At 37.3% G+C, this 10,504-nt stretch overlaps 2 non-coding genes across 2 annotated transcripts; one reads left to right on the top strand and one right to left on the bottom strand.

The window, feature by feature from the left end:
• Positions 1 to 9,183: 9,183 nt before the first annotated feature.
• Trnas-aga (transfer RNA serine (anticodon AGA)) lies at positions 9,184 to 9,265 on the top strand. Its single transcript has one exon. It is a non-coding gene; the product is annotated as a tRNA-Ser (tRNA).
• Positions 9,266 to 10,058: 793 nt separating this feature from the next.
• Trnas-aga (transfer RNA serine (anticodon AGA)) lies at positions 10,059 to 10,140 on the bottom strand. The gene has a single exon. It is a non-coding gene; the product is annotated as a tRNA-Ser (tRNA).
• Between the last annotated feature and the right edge of the window lie 364 nt (positions 10,141 to 10,504).

Here is a 10,504-nt window from a genome sequence, read left to right as displayed (position 1 = left end):
TTAAAGATAGCTTTTAACTTAACGTTCTACAGAAACCTAAGTTACGCAATTATCGTCACATACAAAGTGTGGGATTGTACGGAGCATTGTGACGTCATTGCCATTTGCACCAAACAGATCAATGTAATTTGCATTCGACAATTGAACTCAAAAGAAACGTTTGATAATTTGAAATTATTTAAAATTTGTAGTTTTTGTTTCAACCAATAGTACCATAGTTGCAGCCCTTCCCAAAATACAGCGCTGAAAATCAGCATTCTGTAGCTATTCATTTCACATACAGTAATTCTAAGATTAAAGAATGTACGTAGGGTAGTGCGGGGCAAGACTAGTCACATTTTGGTATTATTGTGTATGATGATTATGTGCCTGATCTGATACAGACGTTGGCGATCATGGTCTTCCAAACTTCTCTGTCATTTGCCATTCGTATAAAATCGTTCGTTTTAACTGTTGTGTTTGTGGCCCATTGATTCAAGCTGTTTAAATAAGTTAATCTTTGTCGACCTCTGCTTCTTTTTCCCTGTATCATCCCCAATAGAGCTAATTTTTCCAAATCTCCATGTCTGTGAATATGACCTACAAATTGCATCTGACGCCTTCTAACTGTTGTTATTAATCTCCTTTCTGCATTTGCCAATTTCATAACTTCGTCATTACTCTTCTTTTCAGTCCAAGATATCCTCAACATCCTTCTGAGAAACCACATCTCAGCAGCCTCTAGTCTTTTCTTCATATCTTTACTTATTGTCCAGCATTCACATCCGTAGGTTAGAATTGATTCTACATATGCTTTTAAAACTTTAATTTTGGTCTTTATTGTCATGTTGCGATTCCTGAAGACTGTGCTCATTTTACTGAAAGTATCCTTTGCTATGGCGATTCTCTTTTTAATTTCAGTGTCACTTTTGCCATCGGAAGTTATAATATATCCAAGATATTTAAATTTATCAACTTGTTTCACTGTAACACCATTGAGTGTTAGGTTGCAATTTGGATAAGTTTTCTTTTTTGATACCGTCATGCATTCTGTTTTTCTTGAATTTAACTCTAAACCCATTGCTTTACTGTTATTGACAACAGAATTTAATAAGTCCTGTAGATTGTTTGCAGATTCTGCTATCAAGACTGTATCATCAGCGTATCTCAAGTTTGTTATATTTTGTCCTCCAACCTTTACTCCATTCATATTTTCGATGTCTCTCAAAATCATCTCACTGTAAACGTTGAAAAGATCTGGAGATAGGACACATCCTTGTCTGACGCCACGTTGTATCGATTTGAATTCGCTAAGATCGTTATTTATACGTATTGCAGCCGTTTGTTCCCAATAGAGGTTTCGTATGACTCTGAGGTCTTTACCGTCGATATCTAAAGAATGCAGTATATGGAATAATTTGGCATGTTGAACCTTATCAAAAGCTTTAGAAAAGTCTATGAAACATAGATAAAGATCCTTGTTCTTTTCTATACATCTCTCTGTTAACATTTTTAATGTAAAAATTCCATTTCTGGTCCCTTTGTCTTTCTGGTCCCTTTGTGTATATCTTCACATAAAGTTAAAAATGTTTCAATTTTTAGTGTTAAACAGTTATACTAAGGCTTCCTTAAACAAGATAGCAAAAAAAAAGTGAAATTTATTTTTAAGTTATGTTAATAAAACATCATTTTTACGACCGAGTCAAATGATTGGTTTTGCCCCTAAGTAAGGTGAAACAGGTCAGTGTTTTTTGATGAGAGAAAGAGTATATTTACACATACAAAGTGCAGTTTCACATACAAAGTACACCACTGCAGCACATTCGTTCAGAACAGACATCAGCAAACATGCTGGATTCCATTTTATGACATTATTTGTTCAATTGTTGTGCCGAATATCCATGGTTCTTCTGGACGACAAAACAAACTGAGCAAGGAAGATTATGACAAAATTTGCCATTTTGTTCACTAACAATGAGGTATACATGGTACATTACAGTTGCCAAATGTTAGAAGAATTGCTTTTGTGAACAATTGATAGAAACACAATCAAAAATACACTTCAAACGTTTTCTAGTAGGCTATAGTTCAATATTGTTACATTTTTTTTAAATCTTTCATTTGTGATTTTTTGCGTTTTTGTCCAAACTTTGACGCACACTTTCTATAAGAAAACATTAAGAACCATAAATGAATTTTGCGTGGTAAACTTATCATATCTTAGTGAATAAGTGGACAACATTTCAGTGCAAATTTTTACTGGGGTCAGGGGTAACCAAGATATTAAAAGGACCCCACCTTTTTGCTTTTTTTCATTTCGACCCACGTTTCACATTAAATAACTCCCAAATCCTTTAACTTTTTGTACTGATATTTTCTCAGTGGATAGAGAATCTTATATACAACATTTCTACCAAATTTCAGTCAAAACCAATCACAAATGAGGTCTTGGCGAGGTTTTAAAATTTTAGAAAATCTTAGCCGAGAGCTGGAAACGGCCATCTTTGGATGTCTATGACCTTTGACCTTTTAGAGTTACAATGTGAACGATGTTGTTTTTTCAATATTTGGCAGAAGTACTATCACCTGTAAAAAATTTGGGTTGTTACCTAATTTGGTTTAGCAGTGATAGGGCCTCAAACATGGCCAAAAATCAAAAAAAATCGTGCCCCCTTGGTAGACCCCCCCCCAAACTAAATGCTTCGCTCACACTAGGATAAGCTGATTTTTGATGTAATAGGCAACTAATACCCTATGAACCAGGTAGCCTAAGCCTACATGACAGTTTGGTTAAAGAATTTAGCATTTTCACCAAAAGTTTGGCACAGCACTTCATGACTGACTTGTGTTGCCCCAACCAAAATAGCCATGACTGAACAAAAATAAATACCCAACAAAACTAATTTCCAAGGAAGAACTACAAGATGAGTTGTTTTGAGACAAATTACAATAATTGTAATTTTGTTTAAACTAGAAAGTCTTGGTTTAATTAACAATTTTCATAGTGTAATGCTCTGTTTAGTCTAAACCACAAAAAAAAGTTAGTCCAAAATATGAAGGTAAAATTTTACACCAACTTACGTTTCGCAGCCTAGACCAAGATAGCAAGCAAAAACTGCATAGCAGTTGCTGTTGTCGCATCACAAAAGAACCACTAAGTGCGCTAAAGCATTTTTTTTAGTGTATTATTTCCAAAAAAAAAGTTATGCTTGATTAAAATTAAACTGACCGGTTTTACCCGACGACTTGTTTTGCCCTGAACTACCCTATGTACCGTAATGTTTTTGAATGTTTACAGCAGGGGTTCTTAAACTTTTTGAGCCGCGCCCCCCTTTGACGTGCCATCCAAACTTGCGCCCCACCAAACTACAAAATTAGCAAACATTAAAGTGTAATGACTACAGGAATTTATATTTAGCTTTCATCAATGTGAGGGATGTAAGTGTTTTTCGGAAACCAAAAGTTTAATTCGAGGCTTTGTAGCTGATATCGGCTTCACAACCAATAAGTTTGTTTCGATGTTTTGTTTTTATGTTCAAAATTGTAGAAAAGCCACTTTCGCACAGATAAGTAGACGAAAACGGAAGAAGTGTGCGTATCGCCACGCTACCCACTCCCATGTGTATGTGCAAATATTTAACCCAAAAATCAGTTAGTGGCATTGCTTCATAATCGTCTTTTGCAGTGGAGTTACACTTTATTTCTAAGAATTCCTCTTGAGAACCGTCGGGAAGAATGTCCTCGTTAACACGAAAGGGATTTCTTGTCATTTTCCATTCTGGAAGGTCGGTGTCACCCAAGTCTGGGAAATAGCGTTTGAATTCTTGTTTCAAAAGCTGAAGGTGAGCCTCCACTTCAACCTTAAGCTCACCTTCCAGTTCAAGTTGCTTTTTGTCAAGTGCAGTATCTAGGTTGGTAAATGAAGCTGCATTTCCTATTTGTATTCGTCGGTGCCACAACCCCAGGTTTGCCACAAATGCTCGAATGGAATCATAGCTATTAATCCGGTTAGTATTTCTGCCATGCAAGAGCAGATTTAAGTTATTGAGGGCCTCGAAAATGTCCACGAGGTATGCCAACTCCAGCTGAAACTTCTCTGATGAAAATGGCAGAAGGAGATCTTGCTTCCCATGAGCTTCCAAAAATAGCATCAGTTTATCTCTCATTTCATACACGCGGGCTAACAATCTAACATATTACCTTTCGATAACCAACGAACAGATGTATGGAAGAGGAGAGTCTTATGGTTCGAATCCATATCCTTGCACAGCTTGGTAAACAGTCTCGTATTGACGGCACTGGTTTTGACGAAGTTGACGGCTCGTATGATTACTGTAAACTTATCTTTCATCGCAGCTGGTAGAGTCCTGGAGGCCAGAGCCTCACGGTGAATCACGCAGTGAGATCCAATGGCATTGGGACTTTTTTGCTTCATCCTGGCAATAAATCCACTTAGTCACATGTGTTAAGTCACATAGTTTGACATCGCTCGCTCCCCCCTTGTGAACCTTTCGCGCCCCCAGTTTAAGAACCGCTGGTTTATAGGTTGAAGGTTGAGTTTATAAAGATACCTGAAAAAGCTTGTTTTGTCTCAGCTGTTGTGCGTTTTGACAGAAGGAGGAGTCTTATGTGTTTATTTCTAAAAAAATGTTTGTCTGTACTTTAGCGAAGTGAGATTGTTAGATTGCAGTAATCTTAATCCTTGGTTTGGTTTTGAATCTTTATCCTCGGACTGACAAGACCTTGATAAGCTATACCTGGTAGTTTTGCATACTTGTAGAGTAGACTGTAGCATAGAGCTACCATATGTCCTCTTTTAAGAGGATTTGTCCTCTTTTTTGAAGAAAAATAAATTGTCCTCCGAGGACACCCAAAAATGCTCGAATGTCCTCTTTTTTTTATATTTTCAGTTTTCTTGCTCATATTTTCAACAGGATTTCATTGTTATGTGACGTTTTCGCAATTTCCAACCATTTCTATACCAATGCAACATGTTGATTTATAGATTTTCAAAAAAACATTGGCGTACTATTTGATCTGTTTTTCTCAACAATCCTAGACGTTCATTATAACACTACATTTCTTTGTGATTGTCGTAAGTACTGCCAACTTGTGCTCAGCGATGAGTGCGAGCGGAACTGCAAATCCTCTTGTGAGGGAATTTCCTCATTTGAGGAGATCTGATCAACAAATTTATAAAAAAAGAAAAATTGGGACAAATTAAAAAACAAATTGTAACAATCAAAAAAATGTGCAAATCACAAAGAAATAAAACATTAAAAAACGCAAAAACTTGCAAAGAGTTTGACATGTTTACATTTTAAGGTTCTCACACTTTTACAATAGTTATTGTTCTACCCCAGGGGTGGGGAACCTTTTTAGCATTGCGGGCCACATAAAATGAGAAATAACACAGGTGGGCCACTAAAAATTTCGAAATTTTGTCCAATCTTTCTGGAACATTCTGTCTTCATCACCAATCTTTCTTTTCTTTCCAGAAGCCATTATACAACGTTAAATTTTGCTAATTTGAGAAGTAGCCCACTAACTTTGCAAAACACTTTTCACGAATGGCATAACTGGCCGATTAACAATAACTGGCCGATTAACAATAACTGGTCACATGGGACGGCAACATTGTGACGTAGCCTACACATTGTGACGTAGCCTACACATTGTGACGTACACATTGTTGTAACAAATGGCCTTTTATGATGGATTACTAGTCACAGAAGGCCATTTGCAATATACCGAGAATGCAGAACCTACTCTTTTTTGAGCTGTTGTTTTAATATATTTTGGGTAAAGAAATTTTGACGCGGGCCACATGGAACAGTCACGCGGGCCGCATTCGGCCCGCGGGCCGCAGGTTCCCCACCCCTGTTCTACCCAGATCTATTTTATATTGATTCAACGCTTGTAGACGTTGCTGATTACCAACTTACAATAATAGTTTGGCTATTTTGTCAAGTGAAGCAAATCGAAAAAATAATCCAAAGTGTACTATGCAATGCATAACATATAACCTACTTCAAAATATATCGTGGCATAGATAGCCTACTTACAACTTACGTGGGTGTAAATGTAGAATGAATTTTATCTGTGATCTAGCCACAATGGTAGGCTACAAGGAAGGGATCAGCCTTATAGTTGAGTCTGTCCTTAGTATCTCATTAACAGCTGCATACAACTTCAATTATAATTCGTGCAAGTAGTTTTATAATTTCATTAAAGCTGATCCTTTTTTTTCCAAAAAAAGTTAAGGCATGGCTAGTTGGCTACCTGCAGATACTGCCTGATTTGTCACATTTTTATTATCACATCACATTTTTATTTTGTCACACAAATCTAACAAATCGGCTTGCAAAAAACAAATTTATTTGTTTTTTTGTGTCTGTTTTTTTGCTGTAATTTTTGCTGCATAAATGTCTATAATTGTCCAAAAGGATGTAAAAATTCTTCGTACGTAACAATCTATTCTACGTATTTTACTCGCTAGCGAAACGTGTCCTCTTTTTAGGCGATGAAAATATGGTAGGCCTACCGTAGCAGATGCTTTAATTCGACGCAGGACTGGTTACCGAGATTGACGGAGTGAAGATTTCCGATTGTTGGAATGTTATTGCCTGGAAATTACTCCAACCAATACGTGCCGCTAAAGGGAGAGCAGTCCTTAGAATACGTTGCTCAAACGCACACCCCGAGAGTCGAACCAGCGTCGCTTGATCTCGAATCTTCTTCTTTCGCGAATCCACACGCTAACCAACTGAGCTATCCTGGGACTAAGAAAGCCTCATAAGGGTTATTCCTGGTAGTCTTACATACTTGCAAAGGTTTTGTGAAACCGCTGAAGTATGCTCGATCGAGATTGACAGAGTGATGATTTCGCGTGTTATTGGTAACAACGCACACGCCAAAAGTAGAACAATTGTCTCGTGATCTTGCTGTTTCTCTTGATACAAAAAGTCAGATGCTTAATCGACTGCGCATTCCGGAAGATTGGTGTAGTTTGTATGAAAAAACGTAGGCCTAGTTGCCGGCAAATATAATTTTCATACAAAAAACGATTATATCGACTTTATCCGAAGTTATTTCAAAATAAACGACAAAGGCTAAATCGCTAAAGTCACATCATGTTTTAAAAAACGGAGAAAATTATTTTTCCAAAGTAGCCTAACATTTAAAATATAAAGCAAAAAAGTTGCGTTTCCGTCTAATATATTTGCTTGCTTTTTTGTCAATAGGAGCAAAATTTTGCGTAAAGTTACAATGGCCGAGTGACAGCAATATCAAAACATTTTTGTGGCACTGATGGCAGCCTATTAGGCCTACTTCTTGCCATCCAACAAATTGTCATTGACTGTGAAAATCTTTATCTCAAGACTGAGAAAGTGTTTTTGGAAGCTTAATTTTAACACATTTGTATACTGTATTACTTCTCAACCACTGACACAGGACCAGCACCATCCAGCAGCCATCTAGATTAACAGACTGATGTTTTCCGTTTGTTTAAGTGATTTTATCTGTAAATCTCCAACTCCAACGTAAATCTCCATCCTCCAACGCTTAAGAAGGCAATTGCTTCCAGAAATAGGGGGCAATCAATTTGGCTTCATGAAAGACAGGGAAACAACCAACGCAATCTTTACGATGAGAATGCTTGGTGAAAGAGCAATCGAAATCCAACAAGACCTATATATCTAGCATTTGTAGATTTTAAAAAAGCCTTCGATAAAGTTCGTCACGAACAGCTTTTTGAGATGCTGAACAACATTAACGTTGATCACAAGGACCTGCGCATAATTAAGAATGTGTATTACCAACAACAAGCTGCAGTTCGCCTACCGGAAGGTCTGTCTAGATATTTTGAAATTCAACGTGGGGTCAGACAAGGCTGTGTGATGTCACCAGATCTGTTTAACTTGTATAGTGAAATGATTCTCAGAGAAATAGAAGGAATTGATGAGGGAGTTTTAGTGAACGGCATCTCATTAAACAATATTCGCTATGCTGATGACACTGTGCTCATAGCGACATCCCCGGATGGTTTACAAACACTAATTAACAAAACTTCAGACATCAGTGCAAAATATGGAATTGAAATTAATGACAAAAAAACAAAATGCATGACTATCTCCAAACAAAGTCCTGAATCCCACTTTGTACTTCAGCAGGGAGGCAACACAATTGAACAAGTGTCTTCTTTCAACTATCTTGGTTCTCTCTTGACAGCGGACGCACGATGCAAGAGAGAGATACGAAGAAGAATAGGCCTAGCTAAAGACGCTTTTAATAGACTACGACCTATTCTATTGGATCGCAAGCTTTCTATTCTTCTGAAGGTGCGACTTCTCAAAGTGTTAGTGTGGTCTGTTCTCCAGTATGGTTGTGAAACATGGACCTTCAACACAGAAACTAGGCGTAACATTGAAGCAGCTGAAATGTGGTTTTACAGGAGAATGCTCAGGATTTCATATACTGATCACATCACAAATGCAGAAGTTTTAAACCAGGTACATCAAGACAAGGAACTATTGAACAACATGACTCAAAGGCAACTCAAATTTCTTGGTCACATTATCAGAAAAGAAGATTTAGAAAATCTCTGTCTAAGCGGCCGCCTTCTCGGGAAACGTGCTCGTGGCAGACAACGAACAACATTTATATCCAATTTCAATACATCAATCAGCCAACCAAGAACACTTTGGGACACTGCGCGACAAAGGGAACACTGGAAAAATTTACAAACTGAGCATCTAGTTCATCAAAGGCCGCAATAATTGGCTATGATACTGTTGATAATGATCTGTAAATAATTAAATCTACTAGGGGGCGCTAAATAAAATGCTCTTTTGGAGTGCATTGATTCCAAAGTAGAACCAAGGCTTGGTTTACCTTGCCCCCTTATTCTTACACAGTCAAACGCTTATTCGACTGAGCTATTAGAGCATATAAAGTTTTGTGGATTCTGCTGGTGCTACGCCGTAGCCTACTGTTTGGTTTAATTTTGTTATCTTAAGACTTTTTCGTGCAGTATTTTAAAAATACATGCCCATTTGCAGTGACTTTCACCAACTTTCTGCTAGAAAATCATTTGTAATTTGTATTTGATAAAAACAACTGAAACCTAACACAGCAATCTTATAAATTATACGCTACATAAAATTTTATTTTTGGTTAGTAAACACATATTCTTGATATCAAGTCGTTGTGGCCGAGTGGTTAAGGCGACAGACTAGAAATCTGTTGGGCGCTGCCCGCGCAGGTTCAAATCCTGCCGACGACGCATTGCTTTTGTTATGAAGTTAAACATCTAGGATTACTGAATTTTTTTTGTCTTCTATAAAAATATGAAACATTTTTATGTTAGGAAGGTACCGAATTAATTTTAATTTACTTACATTGTCTCACAACGTTTTTTGGTATTTAAAATATTATTTCCATCAAAAAGTAATCTAGAATACTTTGCTGCATACTTCTGTGCAAGTCCACACCGGAACGATCCAGTTTGTTCGAATCTTATTCGATGCAACAGAAGTGGTACTAACTCATCATCGTTATATAGGCCATAGTCTGATACAACGCTATGGTTTCTCAAAAATACTAAAACAACGTTAGACTTCTCAACAAAAAGCGTAGTAAGCCGTAATGCAAATAACTTAAAAAATATGCTTTGTGGAAAGTAAAACGCTTCTTGTTTGAATGAACTTTATTGGTGATAAACCAAATAGGCTAACACAACTTGCATGATGTCCGGAAGTGTGACAACAGCCATTCAGGTAGACACAACTTTGATTATTACATATAAACGTAGCATAGTTCTTCAAAGGCAGGATTCGAACCTCTGAACAGTTGAAACACAATCGAGAAAAAATTCATCACAGCAGTCTCAATAAACAGCAAATCTAAACTTTTATACCCACCTTGCCATAAACAGTGACCAGCTAATCAACCCCAATCATGTGAAGACCTGGAATCACTGGCTAAGCACGATTGTATCGGCAAGTGTTGATTGCAACCTATTGGCGCTGCATTGGGTATGATGCTCATCGCGCATTGCAGCACCAAACAAAACAGTGCGTCGTCGGCAGGATTCGAACTTGCGCGGGCAGAGCCCAACAGATTTCTAATCTGCCGCCTTAACCACTCGGCCACAACGACTTGCTCAGACATTGGAAGCCTGTAGGAACCAGGGATAGAAACCATTTTGCAGTATTTAACAAACATGAAATTGAGAGAGGAGGAATTTTCGGAAATATTTGAACCTAACCCCAATATGATGCCCAAGCCCTTCAAACATAAAACTTTAATAAAATCATTGTCTATAGACGAAATAACTAAACAGTTCATCTAAGAATAAGCAATTTCCATCAAAGATACTACTTAAAAAAATCTGATACTTTGATCCTGTTGCCGAATTTCCCAGAAAGAATCTCGTCTTCTCTCACATCAACCGAACAATCAATTACATGAAATTTCATTTTTTTTCTAATCAAGTGACTGACAAAAGCAGCGGTTGAGAACT

The sequence above is a fragment of the Aplidium turbinatum genome, chromosome 15 (assembly GCF_918807975.1).
Source record: "Aplidium turbinatum chromosome 15, kaAplTurb1.1, whole genome shotgun sequence".
NCBI classification, from domain to species: domain Eukaryota; kingdom Metazoa; phylum Chordata; class Ascidiacea; order Aplousobranchia; family Polyclinidae; genus Aplidium; species Aplidium turbinatum.
This window is presented reverse-complemented; position numbering and strand designations above follow the sequence as displayed.